General features: G+C 39.2%; 1 protein-coding gene across 1 annotated transcript in view; it reads right to left on the reverse strand.

The window, feature by feature from the left end:
• The window catches only part of REPS2 (RALBP1 associated Eps domain containing 2), a 198,116-nt gene that overhangs the window by 23,746 nt on the left and 153,521 nt on the right, over positions 1-20,849 (reverse strand). The window lies entirely within an intron of this gene.

The raw sequence follows: 20,849 nt of genomic DNA on the forward strand, positions 1-20,849 counted from the left end.
ATTTCCTGGGCCAAGAAATATTTATTGAACAGCTACTACAGGCAGGTCCTATGCTGGCAGTGGTATACAATAATACAAGGATGAATGAGCCCCAGACCTTCCTTACAAGGAGCTTAAGTCTAGTGGGAGAAGCAAAGAAATGATCGAGCAAACATACTTCAGTGGAATTAGGATGATGCGGGGTCAGCAAAGACTCAGGTGAAGGTGATATCCTGGCTGAGATCTGGGTGATAAGCAGGGTGCAGCCAACAAGAGGGGCACTGCATGGGGATGGTCAAAAAGGAGGCCTCCTATGCTCTAACACCCAGAATGTCAGCCTAGGGTACCCCAAGATGGAAACCATAGGAGAAACAGGTGTATGGAGAGCTCACTTTGGGGCATACTGAGTTTGAAGAATGTGGGGAACACCCATGCAAAGCCATCCAGGAGCCATTTACTGTCAGGAGTCTGGGGGATGTGGGCACTCACCCACCTTCCCTGGGGGTTCTGACAAATGGCATCTTACTTCAATATCTGCCAGCCTACTGCCAGTTTTATTAATGGCTGAGTGAGGGCCCAATAAGCCCCTGGAACGCAGGGCTTCTCATGCACTGTGCTAAAGAATTGGAAATTGGACCCAAGGTCCTTTCTTGCCCTCTACCTCAATATCTATTCCTTCGGACACATACATTCTGGCCCCAAGTCTATGTGCGCAGCCCCCTGCAGGGACCATGGGTGTGCATAGCACATTCCACCAGCCAGGCTTAGTCACCATGCCTTTCAATTGGTCAGTTCCCTTCTACCACTAGGCAGACAGAGTGAAGTATTTTGCTCTAAGGCTCCCTTTCCTGGGGAGATGAATGAAGCCTCCTTGTTGTAAAAATATTGATTGAGGGATATGATAAATTGGATCCTCTTTTCAACAAAAATGATGTTTCTGAGCACAGCAAAAGTAGTGGCTGACTTTATCACTGCCTTTGATTTCTCTTAAGTGTCTAAAAACACAAACAACAATGGGCTGGGGATGGGAAGGATGAAGAAGCCATTGTTAGACATATCTGAATTTTTTTCATTTACAAATTTACCTTCCTGAAATGGCACTCAAAGATCTGAATTTTCTAGCTCTATGACAAGTAACAAACAATTCCTCAGTGTTGTGTCAGGCTGGATGTAACCATCAAACTCCTTACAAAGAAAATCAAGACCTCCCCACCCCTTTCTATTGCTCCATGACTGATTCTAAATGGGTTCATCTGTTGAACTTACAGAGGCGTGAATCTCATGAGGGGCCTGGAACAAAGGAATCCAGAAGGTGCTGGAAAGGCAGAGCCTCACCAGAGCCAGAAATTATCCCAAGAAAAGAGATGGGAAAAGAAAACCAGCCTGTTGTTTAAAAAAACAAAAAAAAAAACTAAAGATGAGATTGAGACATGCAGAAGACTTCCTCCCCAATAAACGATTTCACTTTCCTTCATGAAAATAGCATGAGGCTTACATGAGACTTGGAAGCTGGAAAACAGAACAAACCAGAGAGATTTCTTTGCTTTTCTTCAGACTTTTCCAAGTTAACCATTTTGGGAAAGTGATAACCCATGGAAGCAGGGAAGCCTCAGTGGAACAACTCCGCTGTCAATATGGACAATATGCTCTTGTCCGGAAGTTTACATTGTCTAAACTGAAATCCAATGCTTGAATCTTGTCAAGAAACAAAGGTTTAGATTACATTAATTCTGCAAATGGCAGTCCTTCCCTCATGACTCCTGTGTAATAGTATGCACTTGGCCAGGATGTGGCAAGCCAGAAAAATGTATTTTTAGTCAAGAGCTCACTGAAACCTGAGCTAAGGTTCCATATAAATGTATCTCATATTTTAATATTAATATTTCCCTACTCACAAATGAGAAATATGTTTTCATTCTAATTTTGTAACCAAAAGCCTACACAGGTCACATGGATTTGGAGGTGCTGCCACTCAGGATGTGAAGACATGTTCTGGGGCTTTGCCCATCCCCATGGTTGATAGAACAACATGGCTCCTGCTCAGTTGGCTCCCCGGAAATGACCATAGGCCCAGGGAGGCTAGCCATTTCGATTATCTACCAGAAGAAGGGTTCGTTCAGTTATTCAATTATACAGGTATTTATTTCATACATCTGATATGTCACTTCCCAAAAATCCTCATCTCGGGTTCTGGACCTGAGAAACCAAAGTATTCCCAGACAAGAGGAGTTAAAGCACAGTAGTATGCTCCTCCTTGGTCTCTCTCTCTTTCAGATGTGTTCTGGGGGAAACCAGCTGCCATGCTGTGAGGACACTCAATCAGTCCTAATAAGGGGCCTGTGTAGCAAGGAAGTGAGGCCTCCTGCCAACAGCCATGTGGAGGAATCATCTTATAAGAGGACCCTCCAGCCTTAGTCGAGCCTTCAGATGATTACATCCCTGACCAAAATCTTGACTGTGGCATAATTAAAACCTGAGCCAGAACCACCCAGATTAGTTGCTCCTGAATCTCTAACCTACAGAAACTGAGATAATAAATGTTAACTGCTTTAGGCCTCTGAAAAAACACTCTTGTATGTCTGGAATTTGGGGTCTAGTGGGGTGAACAGTAGAGAAGAATGGGAGAACTGAAGCTGGACAATGGCAGTGTAGTGGATCAGACACGGTCTTACAGATCATTGCCCTGGATTGTCTATAAGCCACTCAGCACCATTCCCTGCTTCTAAGCTCTTCCCTGCAGTACAGGGGGCAGAAGCCTGGAAACTACATTTATAGAATCTCCTTTCAACAGAGTTCCTGTTGCTACTAAGAGTCATGCACAGGAAACCAAGAAGGTAAAAGAAAAGCAATGCTATTGGTCCTCCAGCAGTGGTAGACAAGAAAGCATGGGTTTCAGCAGTCAGAAGGTCTTATAGAGGCCTCAGGTATTTCTCTACAAATCATTACTTTGGTGCTGCAGACAGTCTGAGCATCTTCAGCTATTCCCTCAGTTCTTAAAATGTCCTAACTTATAGAAGGCTGTGACAAACCTGATAGTGGTGGCCCTCCCTCATCTTTGTTACTCTGATACATCTACTTTTTTTTAAGTACCAAATTCCTTGAATGAAATCTCTTCCAATGTGAAATGCTTAGAGTAGTCTGTTTTCTGAACTAGATTGGTACATCCCTGTTCAGGATTTGGAACTTATTCTGAGAGCCATACAGGCAAATGGAGTGGGAGCAACCCATATTAGGGGAAGGAAACTAAACTAGAAGGCAAAAAAAAAAGATAAGAGACCACGGTCATTTAAACCAGTCTGGTGGGAGTGGGAATATGCAGATTTGAGAGTTATTTCTGTTGGTAATTGGCAAAATGTGGTAAGTGAAAGAAAAGAACAATGGCACATGGAATCCAGGTATTGATCTTAAACAATGGTTAAATAGTTGCAAGAGAAAACAGTTTAAAGCAAGAGGAAAAAATGTGGCAGCATATAAGTGAGACACATTAAGCAGATTCACTACAAAGCAGTGTTAGACCAATACCAGTTCGATGAATTGCCTAGAGCAGGGACTGGCAACCTTCTTATAAAAGGGGGTGGGGTGGGGTGGGCGGGGCACTTGAGAGCAATGGGGAGAAACTGAGACAACTGTTATAGAACAACAATAAAAATAAATAAAATTTTAAAAATAGAAATTCAAAAAACTTTAAAAAAAGAGCCAGATACTACATATTTTCAGTTGTCCAGGGCATTTGATCTCTGGGTATTCAGATCTCCATTGCAATTTTGCAATCCTGCTGTTGAGTTCTAACGTAGTATAGACAATACAATGAATGGGTGTGGCTGTGCTGCAATAAACTTTATTTACAAGAACAGGTGTTGGGATAGATTGGCATGTGGTTCATAGTTTGCCAGCCCCTGGCCTAGAGGGAAAAAGAATTACAAATAACCTTAAGAAACACCACACAGTCTATGTCCCTCTTACAAATTTGCAAAGCACATTGCATATCACCCACTCTGAAATTCTGCGAGGTAAAGGAAGCCACTGACTTTGCTTAACCCAGCCGTTCCCAAATTTACTTAGCTTCTATCCCTTATTCTCCTGCACCTCCTATTAATATGCAGCAGAATTAATGTTCTGTGGGACACACTTTGGGAAACATTGAATCACAGGCTGGGTTTTAGGGGAACAAAGGAAAAAATATTGCATTTGACTTGAATGGCAAATGACATGTTCCACACTCAACCCTTTGGGAGGAACATTCTCCATAGTGGTTGCCAGATCCAACTCCAGGGGCCTGTGCTGTACACCCTTCCCCCTCTCGCATTGGCCAAGAGCATGAGGCAGGGTGATGATGGGGTTGCTGCCTGGCAAAAATGGGCTCCCTTCCCTCCTCCCGCCTTCCCTGTAGTAGCAGCTGTTGTTACTGCTGCCAACTACCCTGCATGAATTTATTTACTGGGCTCTTTTAAAACCTTCTGGACACAAACACAATAAAAACTGTTCATTATAATGCTTAAAGCAGATGAACACAACACTGATAAATTATGGATTTTTATAAGTAGCTTAAAAATAACATGCCTCAGATCCAGGCAGGCCAGCTTTCCAAAGGTCCCATAGCACCCATCTGAGCCCAGGTGCTCATCACACCTCCTGCCTCGGCCACTGCAAAAACTTCAGTGGGTCTTTTTCCAGCCTTCAGTTTTTCCCCCCAATCCAAACCACCCTGCACACCACTGAGGAACTACTTTGTAAAGTAAAGCACCTTCTCATCAAAACACTTTTTCTCAAAGACCCTCAATGGGTCCCTAAGGCCAATGGCACACAACACAATCCCTCAGCCAATTACAGACCTTCTGTCATCTGGCTCTAATTTACCTCTGCATCACAACTGCGTTAGTTTGTCCATATGGAACCCACTCCAGGCACATTTTTTATCTGAATCTTCAAACACACCAGAAGTTTTTTCCCAACTCAGTTCTGTTTGTTCTAGACTCTAGCCTAGTGGATCCCAAATATAGCTGCAAAGGAGAATTATCTAGGGAATTTTTATAAATTAGATGTTTAGATGCTACCCCAGACTTCCCCAATGATAATCTCCTAAGTGTGGAGTATTAGAAACTTCTATTTTAACAAGCACCCTGGGTGATTTTTATGAAGCCAACCCAGACCAACTGGGAACCACTGATGGTCCAAATTCTTCATTTAAGAGATGAGAAAACCAAGTATCCAAGGTCCTAATCTGCAAAAGGCCACAAGCTCTCCAGCAAAAACTACCCAGGATTCTTAATTGTTTTCTCGTCCTTTTACCATGGAGGGAATAGAAGTGTTTGCAATATAGTTCCATAAATAAATAAATAATTGAAACTGAGAAAAATCTTCAGCAATAAGACTTGTTTAAAAGTCAAATTTGAAACAAAAAAAGTCACATCTAATTTTAAAAATAAGTAGTCTAATTGCTGAACTAATTGCTAAGGTGTGGATAATTGGTGACATTTTAAAAACTCGTAATTTTCATGCTACTGACAGATTGGAAAAAGAAACTCAAGCTCCATTTACCACCCAGGAATCCAGGCAGATCCCAAGACGGAATTACAAGGGCAGTGGCTAAATTCTAAGCAGATGAGCAGACAACCCTGCTACAGCCTCTAGGGGATCTCCACCATCTTATTGGTATTTTAAATGTCATTCGGTGCCTAACTTTCACCTGACCCCCATCTCTGCTAGGTACGGGCACACCAGAAAACCATATGGTCAAACCCAGGCATAGGAGATGCAAAACCAATGACCAGCATGACACTGGCCACAGCAAACCCCATCATTCCCTAATCAGTCCAAAGGACTGAATTCTCTGTAAGAACCATTACAAAAACCCATGACCAAAGTCACCTAAGAGGCAGAGATATGGAGAAGTATAAGCAGCACCTAGAGGATAGGATCTAGTCTTGTTTCATTATTGTTTTCCTGGTGCCTAAGCTGAATGCCAGCAAATAGCATGTCTCCTGATCAATGTGTGAAATGAGCTAGTAATGAACCCAACACTGTTTCATATTCCAGTTGACAAGTCAAGAATTCACCTCAGAGTAAATGGAACCATGGAGCACAGCAATTATAGAGCACAGGCTTTGAAGTCAAACCCAAGCTTTGTGCTTGATTGGTGTATAACCTAAGCATGTGCTTAACCTCTCTGAGCCACAATTTCTTTGTCTGCAAAAGGGGATAATCCACCTTAACTCTTAGGATTGTGAAGATTAAGTGAAAGATATGTCTAGAGTGTGATACATTATTATATACTTACTGTTCAATAATGGCAGTTACTCTCATAATCAGAAATAAAATTACAATTGGTTTCCCAGGCATAGGATTTGCTCCTGCAAGTAGCAGCCAATTCAACATAAGAAACTTTTCTCCTCTTGCCAGAAGATGAAAACCTAAACTGAGAAAGTGCTGACCCCAGTTTAGATTATAAGCAGGTCCACTAAAGCAGGCTATTCACAATCCAAATTTGTGCCACCAAATATTATTGCTACGAGCATTGGAGGGAAGAAATTTTCAAAAATAAAAGCCCTTTCAGACTTTCAGATTTCATCATGGCTACCTCAGCACAGACATTTCAGGCACTTTGCACTGAACATCTCTGGTGGCCGCCCTATAGCTGGCCAGTCCAAAATTGGAGACACCCAGGAAAACACTGACAGAGGAGCTCAGGGACAATTCTGATGGACGTGGATAATCAGTAGCTATAATGGACAACTAACCCCTGGATATAGTAGTGACACATCATAATCCCTTGGGGATTCCTGGAACACAATGGATTATGAACAACATCCATGAAACAGACCTACTGTTACAACTATAAGACTCTTGGCACTGTATTTTGGTCTAAAAGACAAATATTTTTTACCATGACTAGGGTTCTGTCTTTCTAGTTCCAATTTCTAGCAATAGAACAGAGACCTGAGTGAAGTCTGAGCCCCACCTTCTATTCATCACATACCTAAAACCGTATTATAATGCCACTTGCAGAGCCAACAACATGGACCTCACAGAAAAGATTGTCTGTGGCAGAATTCTCTTGAGATTCATGTTCCCCATTGGATAAGGCTGCAGAAAGGTGCCACCTGCATGCCTCTTTACCACACCAAACCAACCCTTACTAAAACAGGCACCCACCACCATCACAATTCAAAAGTACCTGGTTATGAGGCCTTTAGAAATTCTTTTTTGCTGGTCCCAGATGTTAGACACATATAGGCCTGGCTACAATACCTAAAGTATATAAAAATTTCAAAGTCCTAGCCTCACCTATATTTTACCACAGTTATAATTTTGAACCTCCTACCCAGTCCCATTGCTCTATATTAGTAATGAAATGTTTGAATAACACCTTTTCAACTACTGATAGCTCACATTGAGGCTATGATAAATGTCCCCTTTTGGGCTGACACCGCCCTTCCTGCATAAGCTATGCCATCAGAAGAAGGTGGCTTTAAAAACAATTCAATTAGAAATAACTGGCTAGAGTGGGAGCTATAAAAATTACGTAAGAGTTAGAACCCAGCTAACATGAAATAAATTTAGTATTGATGAGGATGTGGAACTGAAATGGGAACGCTGTTGCTGAAGTATAAATCACTACAAACACTTTACAAAACTGTTTGGTGGTATCCACTAAAGCTGAACATATGCTTATCCTATTACCCAGAATTCCTACTCGTAAGTATATACCCAAAAGCGATGAAAACCTACATCTACTCAAAAACTTGTACATGAATATGCACAGAAGCATTTTTTATGATTGCCAAAATTTAAAAACTACTCAAATGTCCATCAACAGTAGAAAACAGTGATATATTTGCACACACAATGGAATACTACACAGCAATGATCTACAATTACACACGATATGGATGAATCACACAAACAACACTTAAGCAAAAGAAACCAGAAACAAGAGTATATACTGCTTGGTTCCATTTATACAAAGTAGAAAACCAGTAAAACTAATTTATGCTGTTAGAAGTCAGAATAGTGCTAACCCTAAACGTAAGGGATAAGAACCTGGAAAACAGCATAAGAAGAACTTTTGGGGGTGCTAGTAATACTCTGTTTCTTCATTTCAGCGCTGATTACACACATGTGTTCTGCTTGTGAAAATCCATTGGGTTGAACGTTCAATGCACACTTTTCAATATGCACCTTATACTTGAAGTAAAAATAAATAAATCAAGTAGAGCCAATTTCCTGTAATGTCCTTCAACTGCCACCTAGTGGTACAACTTAAATGTAAACAAGAGGGAAGATTCATCTCTATCAAATTCAAAAATATGGCCCACTTCTAACAGCACATTCTGGGATTGAGCTGAAACAGTGCCCTAGACTAAAAAATAATAATAAAATTAAAATCAATAAAAAATCAGAGCACACTGGTACCAATGAGTCAGTGATGATGCACATCATTTCCCAACTCTACCTGCAATCAGCCATAGTGGAAGGATTTACAATACAGACATCAGCAAAGCTCCAAATTGGAGCAAAGGCTTACCAGTACACCAGCTGGTGATACCTACAGAACCTGCCAAGCAGAGCAGAGTCCTCAGGAAAGAGTCTAGAGGAAATAAATCCTTTACCCTGTTTTCCTGACAGGCTTATTTCCCTTTTCCTCTTCTTGAAGGTGAGGGCTTAGTCTGGTTTCTTCTAATTAGGGTTGTCAAACACAGAGTTGGGAAGGGCCACCCACAGCAAGTCTTTGAGGTGGTCAGTTGAATAAAGAATATTTGCTCAAGATTTTGCTCATAATGTCTGAAAGACAGAACATCTTGATCAGATAAAGGTCCTCAAGGCAAAGCTAAACTACAGACAGAGGAATCAATTATAGTCCTTGAGTCAGCAGAGAGTGGGTTAAAAGGCTGATGGGGAGATCAATCTGTCTTTCCATGGACTCATCTCATTTCCATTATTTTTGGAAACAGATGATGATGTGGATTTGGCCTATAGACTGTAGTTTGCTGACCCCAGAAATGGGAAAGAATGTCATTCTACTAAGTGATTCAGTAGGCCAGTCTGGCACTCATTCTGGGCCTATGGCCACTAACTTCTTGCTATCCTGAATCTGTTCTTCCATGTGCCAACTAGACCCTGCCTCTGTTTTGCTGGGCCTGGAGTGATAATAATTATTAACAGCTAATTGTCATTGAGGGTTGACCATACACCAGGCACTGTTCTAAGTGCTTTATGGATATTAACTCATTTAAGCATCACGAGAACCATATGAGAGTAGACATACTTTCCCATTACCCTCACTTTACAGGTGATGAAATTGAGACACAGAGAGGCTAAGTAACTTGCCCAAAGACACACAGCCAATAAGAGGCAGATACAGGACTTGAACCCTGAGCCCATGTTTTTAATACTCTGTCAGACTGCCTTCCTGGCCCTGACATCTGGTTCTCCTCCATTGTCCTTTCTCATTAACATCATAGCACATTTGAGTGCCTTCCCATCCTGCCCCACTTCTGTACTTGCTCCTCCCCTGAAACTTAGGAGTGCTTCTTGGTTTCTGACACTGTGTGGTAGGGGGGACCAGAGAAGACAAATAAGGATTCCTTTAGTTGAGTAACCTAGAAACCAACCATACTGACCCCAGAGGAAAAACTGGGCTAGCTTGTTAGTTATAGGAAACATGGTATCCAGCTATTGCCTACAACCCTTGACAATGAAGTACAGTAGTATGTTGGTACTCATTATTAATGCATTCTGGAACTTGTGACAAGTGCCGAAAACGACAAGTACCGAACAATGAAGCATTTTCTCTTGCAGGGCAGAGTAGTGGCTCATACAAGTTCCAGCAAGTGCCGAGTGCTGAAACGTTTCTTTCTCATCAAGATGTAATGAGTACATGGTTTGATGGGTTTTGAAGCCAACAAGTTCCGAGGTATGACTGTATAAGGAAATGGGTTTAAATGAGAACAGAGAATGACAGTTACATACGCACACCGTGAAAAACTACACAATGAATGGAATTAGGCATGAGAGTCAGGAAGGCTAAAGGAGCTACACTCTAAGGAGTGTATCACAACCTTTGTGCTCCCGCAATTCTCAACGAAGTCTTGGCCTGTTGTAAATACATTCCATTAACACCTGATGAATTATTAAATGAACTTACAGCATCTTCCAAAAGAATGATGTCAGCAAAGTAAGTTTTACACAATAACAACAAGAGGGAGAAACCTAAGAAAGAAAACAAGCTATCGGTGGTCGGGTAAAGCTGATTTGTTATGAGGTTTCATAATGTAAAATGTGTCCCTGATAAAGATAACCTGTCAACTCAGTTGATAAGAAGAGAGGGGTTAAGAGAATGATTCTGAGATATGGTTGTATTACACAGCATAGGAGGAGCTGCCACCGTGGGATCAGAATTGCAGCTTTAACTCTTACTTGCTGTGAGCAAACTTGCGAAAATTCCTAAACTTCTCTGTGCCTTAGTTTACTTATGTGCAAAATGAGTACAGCAACACAATCTATTGCATATGGTTACTAGGATTAAATGAATTAATATGTGTAAAACACTGGGAAGAGCATCTGGTGCATAAGCACTATACTTAAGAGCTTGGTTAAATTAATAAAATAAATGAAGACTCAAATGCCTCTACAGTATGTGTAGTTCTAAAATCAGTTTAGAAAGTAATTATTTATGATGCAGAAGTTCTGCCTTTGTGTTCCTTTTCAGAAAGCAGGATAAGGGTTATACTTGGCCTTTTGTTACACCAAATATGACCCAGTAAACAAAACGTGAAAGCTACTTTGGCCAAGATGAATGTAAGTCTGCATTGGGGAAGGCACTTCATTTCTTATTAAATCATTTTTATTGTTATTCTATATTCTATTACAGTTGTCCCAATTTTCTCCCTTTGCCCTCCTCTGCCATCCCACCCACTGCTCCCACAGTCAATTCCCACACCGTTGTCCGTGTCCGTGGGCCCTTCATACACGTTCTTTGACTGATCCCTTCCCATTCTTTCCACCCTTATCCCCCTCCCTCTTCCCCTCTGGTCACTGTCAGTCTGTTCCATGTCTGTGGTTCTATTTTGTTTGTTAAGTTTATGTTGTTCATTAGATTCCTCTTATATGTGAGATTACATGGTATTTGTCTTTCACCAACAGGCTTATTTTACTTAGTATAATGTTCTCAAGTTCCATCCAAGCTGTCACAAAAGGTAGTGATGACTAGTGATGTTGAGCATCATTTCATGTCTGTGGGCCCTCTCTATGTCCTCCTTGGACATTCAGGTCCTTTGAGCATTATTTTATTAGATTGTTTGCCTTCCTGGTATTGAGTCCTATCAGTTCTTTATATATTTTAGAGATCAAACCTTCATTGGATGTATCGTTGGCAAATATGTTCTCCCATACGGTTGGTTCCATTTTCATTTTGATGATGGTTTTTTTAGCTGTACAGAGCTTTTCAATTTGATGTAGTCCCATTTGTTTATTCTTTCCCTTATTTCCCTTGTGCTAGGAGATATATCAGCAAAAATAGTGCTACGTGGGAAGGCACTTTAAAATAAGGATTTTAGTTTGCGGGACAGGGGAGAGCAATAGAAGAAAAATGGGACAACTGTAATAGAACAACAATTAAAAAATGAAAAACAAATAATGTAAGCATTTTAGCTTAATATAAGGAAATACTTCATATTTAGAAAATTACTGATGGGAACAGAGACTAGTAATTCTTTTTTTTTTTTTTTTCTTGAACATCAATGTTTTATTTTTTCATTTTTTATTTTTATATAGAATTTTTATTTTGTTTTTCAATTACAGTTGTCCCATTTTTTCCCCCACTGCTCCCCTCCGCCAGCCCACCCCTTCTCCCAGTCATATCCCCCCCCGGTTGTCCATGTCCATGAGTCATTTATACACGTTCCTTGACTAAACCCTTCCCTTACTTATCCCCCTTCTCTCCCGCCCCCCTCCCCCCTATTGACTGCTATTCTGCTCTTTGTTCTATTTAGTTCGTTTGTTTATGTTGTTCCTTAGTCTCCTATATTAGGTGATATCATATGGTATTTTTCTTTCTTTGCTTGGCTTATTTCACTGAGCATAATTCTCTCTAGTTCCATCCATGTTGTCGCAAATGGCAGGAGTTCCTTCTTTCTCTCTGCTGCATAGTATTCCATTGTGTAAATGTACCACTGTTTTTAAATCCACTCTTCTACAGATGGGCATTTAGGCTGTTTCCAGCACTTAGCTATTGTAAACGGTGCTGTTATGAACATAGGGGTGCATAAGTTCTTTTAAATTAGGATTTTAGGATTTTTTCGGGTATAATCCTAGCAGTGGAATCGCTGGTTCAAAAGGTAGTTCCATTTTTAGTTTTTTGAGGAAATTCCATACTGTTTTCCATAGTGCCTGCACCAGTCTGCATTCCCACCAGCAGTGCATCAGGGTTCCCTTTTCTCCACATCCTCGCCAGCACATGTTGTTTGTTGATTTGTTGATGATGGTCATTCTGACCGGTGTAAAGTGGTATCTCATTGTGGTTTTTATTTGCATCTCTCTGATGGCTAGTGATGTTGAGCATTCTTTCATGTGTCCATGAACCTTCTGTATGTCCTCTTTGGAGAAGTGTTTGTTCAGGTCCTTTGCCCATTTTTTAATTGGGTTGTCTGTTTTCTTGATGTTGAGCCGTATAAGTTCTTTATATATTTTGGAGATCAGTCCCTCGTCTGAGGTATCATTGGCAAATATATTTCCCCATACGGTTGGTTTCCTTTTCATCTTGCTGATGTTTTCTTTTGCTGAGCAGAAACTCTTTAGTTTGACGTAGTCCCATTTGTTTATTTTTTCCTTTATTTCCCTTGCCTTACGAGATGTGTCCATGAAAATACTGTTACGTGGGATATCTGAAATTTTCCTGCCTATGTTTTCCTCTAGGACTTTTATGGTGTCATGGCTCACATTTAAGTCTTTTATCCATCTTGAGTTTATTCTTGTGTGTGGTGTAAGTTAGTGGTCTAGTTTCATTTTTTTGCATGTCCCTGTCCAGTTCTCCCAGCACCATTTGTTGAAGCGGCTCTTCTCACTCCATTTTATGTTCCTTCCCCCTTTATCAAATATTAGTTGACCATAGAGTCCTGGGTTTATTTCTAGGCTCTCTATTCTGTTCCATTGATCTATATGTCTGTTCTTATGCCAGTACCAGACTGTTTTGATCACAGTGGCTTTGTAGTATTGTTTGATATCTGGTGTTGTGATTCCTCCTGCTGTGTTCTTCTGTCTCAAGATTGCTTTGGCTATTCGGGATCTTTTTTGGTTCCATATGAATTTTTGGAGTATTTGTTCTAGGTCTGTGAAATATGTCATTGGTATTTTAATAGGGGTTGCATTGAAGCTGTAAATTGCTTTGGGTAGTATGACCATTTTAATGATGTTGATTCTTCCCATCCAAGAACATGGTATTTGCTTCCATTTATTTGTTTCTTCCTTAATTTCTTTCTCCAGTGTTACGTAATTTTCCGAGTACAGGTCTTTTATCTCTTCGGTTAAGTTTATTCCTAGGTACTTTATTTTTCTTGTTGCTATAGTAAATGGTATTTTCTTTTTTGTTTCTGTCTCTGATATTTTATTGTTGGTGTACAGAAATGCCTTAGATTTCTTTATATTATTTTGTACCCTGCTATTTTGCCAAATTCTCTTAATATATCGAGTAGTTTTTCAGTGGAGTCTATAGGGTTTTCTATGTATATTATCATGTCATCTGCAGATAATGATAATTTTACTTCCTCTTTCCCAATTTGGATGCCTTTTATTTCTTTTTCTTATCTGACTGCTGTGGCTAGGACTTCCAACACTATGTTGAATAGCAGTGGTGAGAGTGGACAGCCTTGTCTTGTTCCTGACCTCAGGGGGAATGCTTTCAGTTTTTGTCCATTGAGTATGATGTTGGCTTCAGGTTTCTCGTATATGGCTTTTATTATGTTGAGGTATGCTCCCTCTATTCCCACTTTGCTGAGTGTTTTCATCATAAGTGGGTGCTGTACTTTATCAAATGCTATTTCTGCATCTATTGATATGATCATGTAATTTTTGTCTTTCATTCTGTTTAGGTGATTATTATATTTATTGATTTGCAAATATTAAACCATCCTTGCATCCCTGGGATGAATCCCACTTGATCGTGATGTATGATCTTTTTAATGTGTTGCTGGAACCCGTTTGCCAATATTTTGTAAAGGATTTTAGCATCTATGTTCATCGGTGATATTGGCCTGTAGTTTTCTTTCTTTGTTGTGTCTTGACCTGGTTTTGGGATTAGGGTAATACTGGCTTCATAGAAAGAGTTTGGGATTTTTCCCTCTTTTTTGATTTTTTGGAATAGTTTGAGGAGGGTCATAGTTAGTTCTTCCCTGAATGTTTTGTAAAATTCGCCTGTGAAGCCATCTGGTCCAGGGCTTTTGTGTGCAGGGAGATTTTTGATTACTGTTTCAATTTCCTTCTTTGTTATTGGTCTGTTGAGATTTTCTACTTCTTCTTGATTCAGTTTTGGAAGGTTATATGTTTCTAGAAATTTGTCCATTTCATCTAGGTTGTCAAATTTCTTGCCATACAGTTGTTTGTAGTAATTTCTTACAATCCTTTGTATTTCTGTGGTATCAGTCGTGATTTCTCCTCTTTCGTTTCTGATTTTGTTTATTTGGGTCTTCTCTCTTTTTTTCTTAATGAGCCTGGCTAAAGGCTTGTCAATTTTGTTTATTTTTTTCAAAGAACCAGCTCCTACTTTTGTTTGAGACTAGTAATTCTTATTAACTTTTGTTTAGCAGATCTATAGTTAATGCTTGTGGCACACAATTATTTTCTTCTCTTTCTTTCTCCCTCTAATGCTTATCATTAAATTCCTAGCACTTCCACAGAAACCTTTCCCAGCTATCCTCATCTACAAGAGCTAGTTCTGAAACTTACTAGCTGTGAGGTTCCAAATAGCTCACTTCTACTTTCTGAACCTCAATTTCCTCTTCCATAAAATAATATGCAATGACAGATGTGGGCATAGACACCGAAGTGTTGAAATTAAAAAGACTTAGACACGCTCAGAAGCAAGATAATGATCCTTGTGGGGCCAAATCACAAAGTATAGGCCAGGCTGACAGTTCAGAAGCAGGCAGAGGCAGCTGGGAGCTGAGACACAGCAGAAAAACAGATTTAAATGCCACACACGAAGCAAAGCAAGAGGCTAAGGTGGCATTTCACTACCTGTAAAGCTGCAAAACCAAGATGAAGTCTATGAAGGCACTTAAGGCTATCTAGTTATGAAAGAAAGTGAAAGCCGGTATAACTCTGCAGCCTGATCTTGGGCCAAGCCACATCTGGTGCCACTTGCATGATCTCTGACATGTGAACCAGATGGGAGTACTGAACCTCAAGTATAAGAACTGGGCCTAGACTGGAGGCCCATGAGTGCAGGGATGTGTGGGGTATGGCTGGTGGAGATGCCACTGAACTACTAGAAAGATAGGTACTCGGAGAACTGAGAATGAAATTTAAACTCCAATTCAAAAGAAGACTGCTAAACAAATTTCCAAAAAGCATGAAGAAAAAAAAAACACTAAAAACAGCCAATAAACAAATAAAATGAATTTACCTGACAAAAATAAAAATAGAACAAATTTAAAATAACCTTTAAAAATTATGTTTAGAATCCTCCCAAAGTTAAAATTAGGGAACACATCCTAAAAAAGGAATAGATAAATACGTAACAGAAGTTGGAAAAAGTGAAACAAGAACAGATTAATATTTTAAAATAGATTATAAAACCTGGAATCTTACAGTTATATAAAAAGTTATTAATTTGGAAGACAGGGAGATTTCCTCCAGAACCAGCCTAAAGAGATCACAACATAAAAAGATAAAAGAGCCATTTTAAAGTAAAGTATATATTGACAGGTATAGAAACATAGCTAATTGGAATTTGAAAAGAAAATAGAAGAAATAGAGTATCCAAACCCACAGAGATACGATTAAGATGGAAAAATTCATGCCAAGTGTCAGCCTGGAATAAATAAGTTCAAATCTATGCCTAGACACATCACAGTGAAATTGAAATAGAACACTGAAAATAATAATAAAATTTTAAAAGCCACACTAGAGAAAACAAAACTCCAAAGAAATCAAAAATAGATTGACAGAATTCTCAAAGGCAGCAACGATAAAATGCCAGAAGAAGAGGTAATACATTCAAAATGCTGAGGGGAAATAAGCTTCAAATTAGAATTCTGTACGCAGCAAAATTACCATTTAAGAGAAAGTGTAATAAGAGTTTACCATCCGCAGAACTCGGATTTAAAAAAAAACAAACAAACCACCAGATGATATATATCAGTAAGCTGTTTATTTGGACCTCACAATTGTTGGAGTCATTCTAATTATATGATTATGCATTATTATATGTCTTATCACAGGTTCTGGAACCATGGTCTCTAAAAGTAGTTCTCAATGGTAATTTTATTGTGGTAAAGCTGTGAATGACTTTTTAGTGTACCTGTCATATCAGAGAGCATTTTTTCCTTTTCCACAATCCTTAATTTTAACAGGAAATCTTTAAAAGAAATACTGCCTAATTTCTCCACCAAAACATTTATTTGAACTACCAATTACTTAGTAATCTACTTCTAAATGTTTAACAGTATCGTATCGGCAGCCGTCCGTCTCGAGAGACGATGGTGTAGCTTCTTAAGAGTCTATCTGCACCGCCGAGAATGGTTGTGCAGTCCGACTCGGGAGTGACACGGTATCTGTCTCCTCCCGTGTTGAATCGACATCTTGCGATGACGCTGGAGTGTCCCCTCCAGTGAAGCTGAAGCTACAGAGCCTGGGCAGGGTGATATGGAGGGTCTGCTGTTGCCCATGCAGCAGACCCCCCCTCTCTTCGCAGCTGAAGGATCCAAGGGAAAGACGGAGTCAATACAGCTTGGCCTCAGGTGCGCCGCAGGAGTTGCCGGTGTTGACTACAACGTCAAACCGCCTTAGGGACTCCGGCTCCAGATTTTCTGTCGGGGTTTACTCCCTTAGCCTTTCCCCTGAAGAGGTATGCCGCAAGGCAGCGGAGGTTTTTTGGAGTCAGAGTTTTCCTTCTCTGATGTGCCCTGACTGGAAGATCGAACCAGCGACACTTAGCTCGCAGGCCGACGCTCAATCCACTGAGCCAAACCAGTAGACACTGACATTTAGAACTGGAATGTCTGGAAACCTTTATGGACCCCTCAATCCACATGCACACTACTCACATAGAGTCCCCCCAAAATAGAGAACGTACCTATATAAAGATAGGTAAAGTGTAAATGAATTACTTAAGTGACCCCTTTAAACTGCTAAGAGTTAGTGGAGATATCTCTGAGGAGTCAAGAACCTCAAAGACCCACTGGGAAGGGAACACTGACTAACCATTGGGGAAGTGATTCAAAATCTGACCACAGCAAAGGGGCCAATCGCTATGTTCCACGGACCTTCAAGATTACCCTGAGAGGGCAGAAAATCTTAGTGTCAAAGGTTTACTATATACCTTTATGCAGTACAATCAAGAAACATCTCTGTATTCCGCTGTCACCCCTCTTTTCTAGTATCTTCCATGTAATCATTTTAATAGCTGTCTAATATTCTATTAGGTGGATATACAAAGCCTTAACCAGAAATTCTACTCCTATGTATACTGATAATACTAAAATAAATGTCATCCCTGAACTCTTCATTTCTTTAAAACTAGTTCTTGGGATGAAATCTAATGGCATTTGTTGATAGGTGGCAAACTTTGAGTGCATCTTTAAAAAGGAAAAATTTATACTTAGTCTTTTCTCACCTATGTTAATGCTAGTACTCATCACTATTTCTCACTCTTGCTTCTCTTTAACTTACCATTACAGCCATTTCCCTTGCCTTTTGAATTTCTCATTCAGTGCCAACTGTTTGAGAAGTTTTCAACTTCCTTTAATAAATCCATATAACAGGACTTGCAGAACTCTCGAGATTTGATTAACAGATGTTGGTCTAAACCACAACTGTTTCTTCATGCTACACTGACCTGGACCTATGATTAGCTCTTTGAGTAATCTATGAACCCATTCTACGACTAGGGAACATACAGTAAAATGTACTTTCAAAGTCAATACAGGAAAAAACACCTTATACAGAACAGAATCATTTTACTGGCATATTCAACCTTGATAAATTCAAAACAGTGTTATGTATAGTGAGAGATAAATTTACCAAAATCTGATTTCAATGAAAAATATGGCCTTGTATTTTGACCAGAGGACAACAGAAGCTTAAATATATTCTTGGTCCATCTAGCTAAAGGTTTGTCAGTTTTGTTGACCTTTCCAAAAAAAAAAAAAACAATGTTTATTTTCAATTTTTCCATTGTTTTTTCTATTCTCTATTTCATTTGTCTCTACTCTTTATTATTTCCTTCTTTCAACTAGGTTTGTATTTAGCAGACTCCTTTTGCTAGTTTCTCATGATGTAAAGTTAGCTTATTGATTTTGGTTCCATTTTTTTCCAGTTTTATTAAGATATAACTGACATACAGCTCTGTGTAAGTTTAAAGTGTACCGCATAATGATTTGACATACATATATTGTGAGTGATCACCATAATGTTTAGTTAACATCCATTCTGCTCACATAGTTACAATAAATTTTTTCCATGTGATGAGAACTTTTAGGAAGGATCTACTCTTCTAGCAACTTTCAAATATACCATACAACAGTGTTAACTATAGTAATCATGCTGTACAATACATCCCAGTACTTATTTATCTTCTAACTGGGAGTTAGTACCTTTTGACCATCTTCATCCAGTTCTTCTACCCCTTACCCTCTTGCCTCTGGTAACCACAAATTAATTTTTTTCTATGAGTTTGATTTTTTTGTTTTTTAGAATCCACATATAAGTGAAATCATACAGTATATGTCTTTCTCTGTCTGAGTTCTTTTACTTAGCATAATGCCTTCAAGGTCCTGGATCCCTTCTTTCTTAATGTAAGGGTTACAGCTATAAATTTCCTATCCTTGCATTCCATAGGTTTTGTTTTCATTCGTCTCAAGGTATTTTCTGTTTCACTTGTGATTTCTTCTTTGGCCTATTGATTTTTTAAAGAGTATGTTGTCTAATTTCCACATATTAGTAAATCTTCCAATTTTACTTCTGCTATATTGATTTCTGGTTTTATTTCATTCTAGTCAGACAAAATACTTTGTATGATTTCAATCCTTTTAAATTTATTGAGACATGTTTTGTGGCCTAACATATGGTCTATCCTGGAGAATATTCTATGTGCACTTGAGAAAAATGTATATTCTACTGTTGTTGGGTGGAATATTCTACAGATGTGTATTAGGCTAGTTGATTTATGATGTTGTTCAAGTTCTCTACTTCCTTACTGGTCTTCTGTCTAATTGTTCTATCCAGTATTGAAAATGAGGTAATAAAGTCTCTATCATTGTAGAACTATTACTCCCTTTAATTCTGTTAGGTTTTGCTTTACAAATTTTTAGGCACTGTTGTTAGGTATGTATATGTTTATAAGTTTATCTTCTTAACACACTGACCCTTTTATCAATACATAATGTCCTTCTGTCTCTTATAACAACTTTTTTCTTTAAGTCTATTTTGTCTGATATTAGTATAACCACCCCAGCTCTCTTTTAGGTATTATTTGCATGGAATATCTTTTTCCATTACTTTACTTTCAACCTATCTGTATCACTGGATCTAAAGTGGGTAGATAGCATATAGTTGGATATTTTTTAATCCATTCTGTTTCTGCCTTTTAACTAGAGATTTTTAATCTCTTTAAAGTAATTACTAATAAGGAAAGATTTACTATTTGTTTTCTATGTCTTTATACTGATCTTGTTCCTCAAGTCCTCCATCACTGTCTTCTTTTGTGATTTTTTTCCATAGTGTACCACTTTTATTACCTTCTCATTTTTTTCTGTATATTTGTTAGTTTTTTTCCTTCATGGTTAACCTAGGGGTTACAATTAATATCTTAAGTATTTAAGAATTAAGTTTGAATTAATACCGACTTAGTTCTAATAAAATATACAAACACTATGCCCCTTTATAGCCCTACTGCCCCCTTATATTATTGTCACAAATTGCACATTTATACATGTGCCCATTTACAGGTATATAATTACTGCTTTAAACATTTCCCTTTTAAATCATATAGAAATAAAAAAGGAGTTAAAATCAATACTGCAACACTACTGGCTTTTGTATTTACCAATGTAGCTACCTTTAACAGTCTTCATTTCTTTGTATGGCTTCAAGGTACTGTCTAGTGTCCTTTCATTTCAGCCTGGAAGACTCCCTGTAGAATTTCCTATAGGGCAGGTCTACTGGTGACAACTTCCTTGAGTTTTTGCTTATCTGCGAAAATCTCAGTCTCTAGTGCGACTGTCTGTGGGGGGTATAAAGTGCCTCCCCAGGCCAGCTGCTGCCGTTAGGTTGGGGTTAGGAGACTAGATTGATTCCTTCTTTGGTCCCTGTTGAAGCCATGTCTGCCAGGTAGGAAAGCACTACCCTGGGCTGGTTGCCACAAGTAAAGGGCAGAATACACAGACTCCCCAGTCCATCTCTGCTGACATCAGAGGGAAGGGTATCCATGGTGATTGGCTTGGACAGGGCATATATTGTCCAAAATACTTATATCCAGCTTGGCTGCCCCTTTTCCAGTCCTTTGGCTAGACAGCAGACTTTTCTTGGGGATTTTTTTCTATATCTGTTGGTGGTTCCAGGCTGTAAGCCTCTATAGTGCCCAGTTCAGGATACATGGGAGACTTTAAAAATTTCAGGGAACTCACTGCCATGCCATTCATTCCTCAAGTCCTATGACT

Source organism: Furipterus horrens, unplaced genomic scaffold (genome assembly GCF_987537825.1).
Source record: "Furipterus horrens unplaced genomic scaffold, mFurHor1.1.pri manual_scaffold_17, whole genome shotgun sequence".
NCBI classification, from domain to species: domain Eukaryota; kingdom Metazoa; phylum Chordata; class Mammalia; order Chiroptera; family Furipteridae; genus Furipterus; species Furipterus horrens.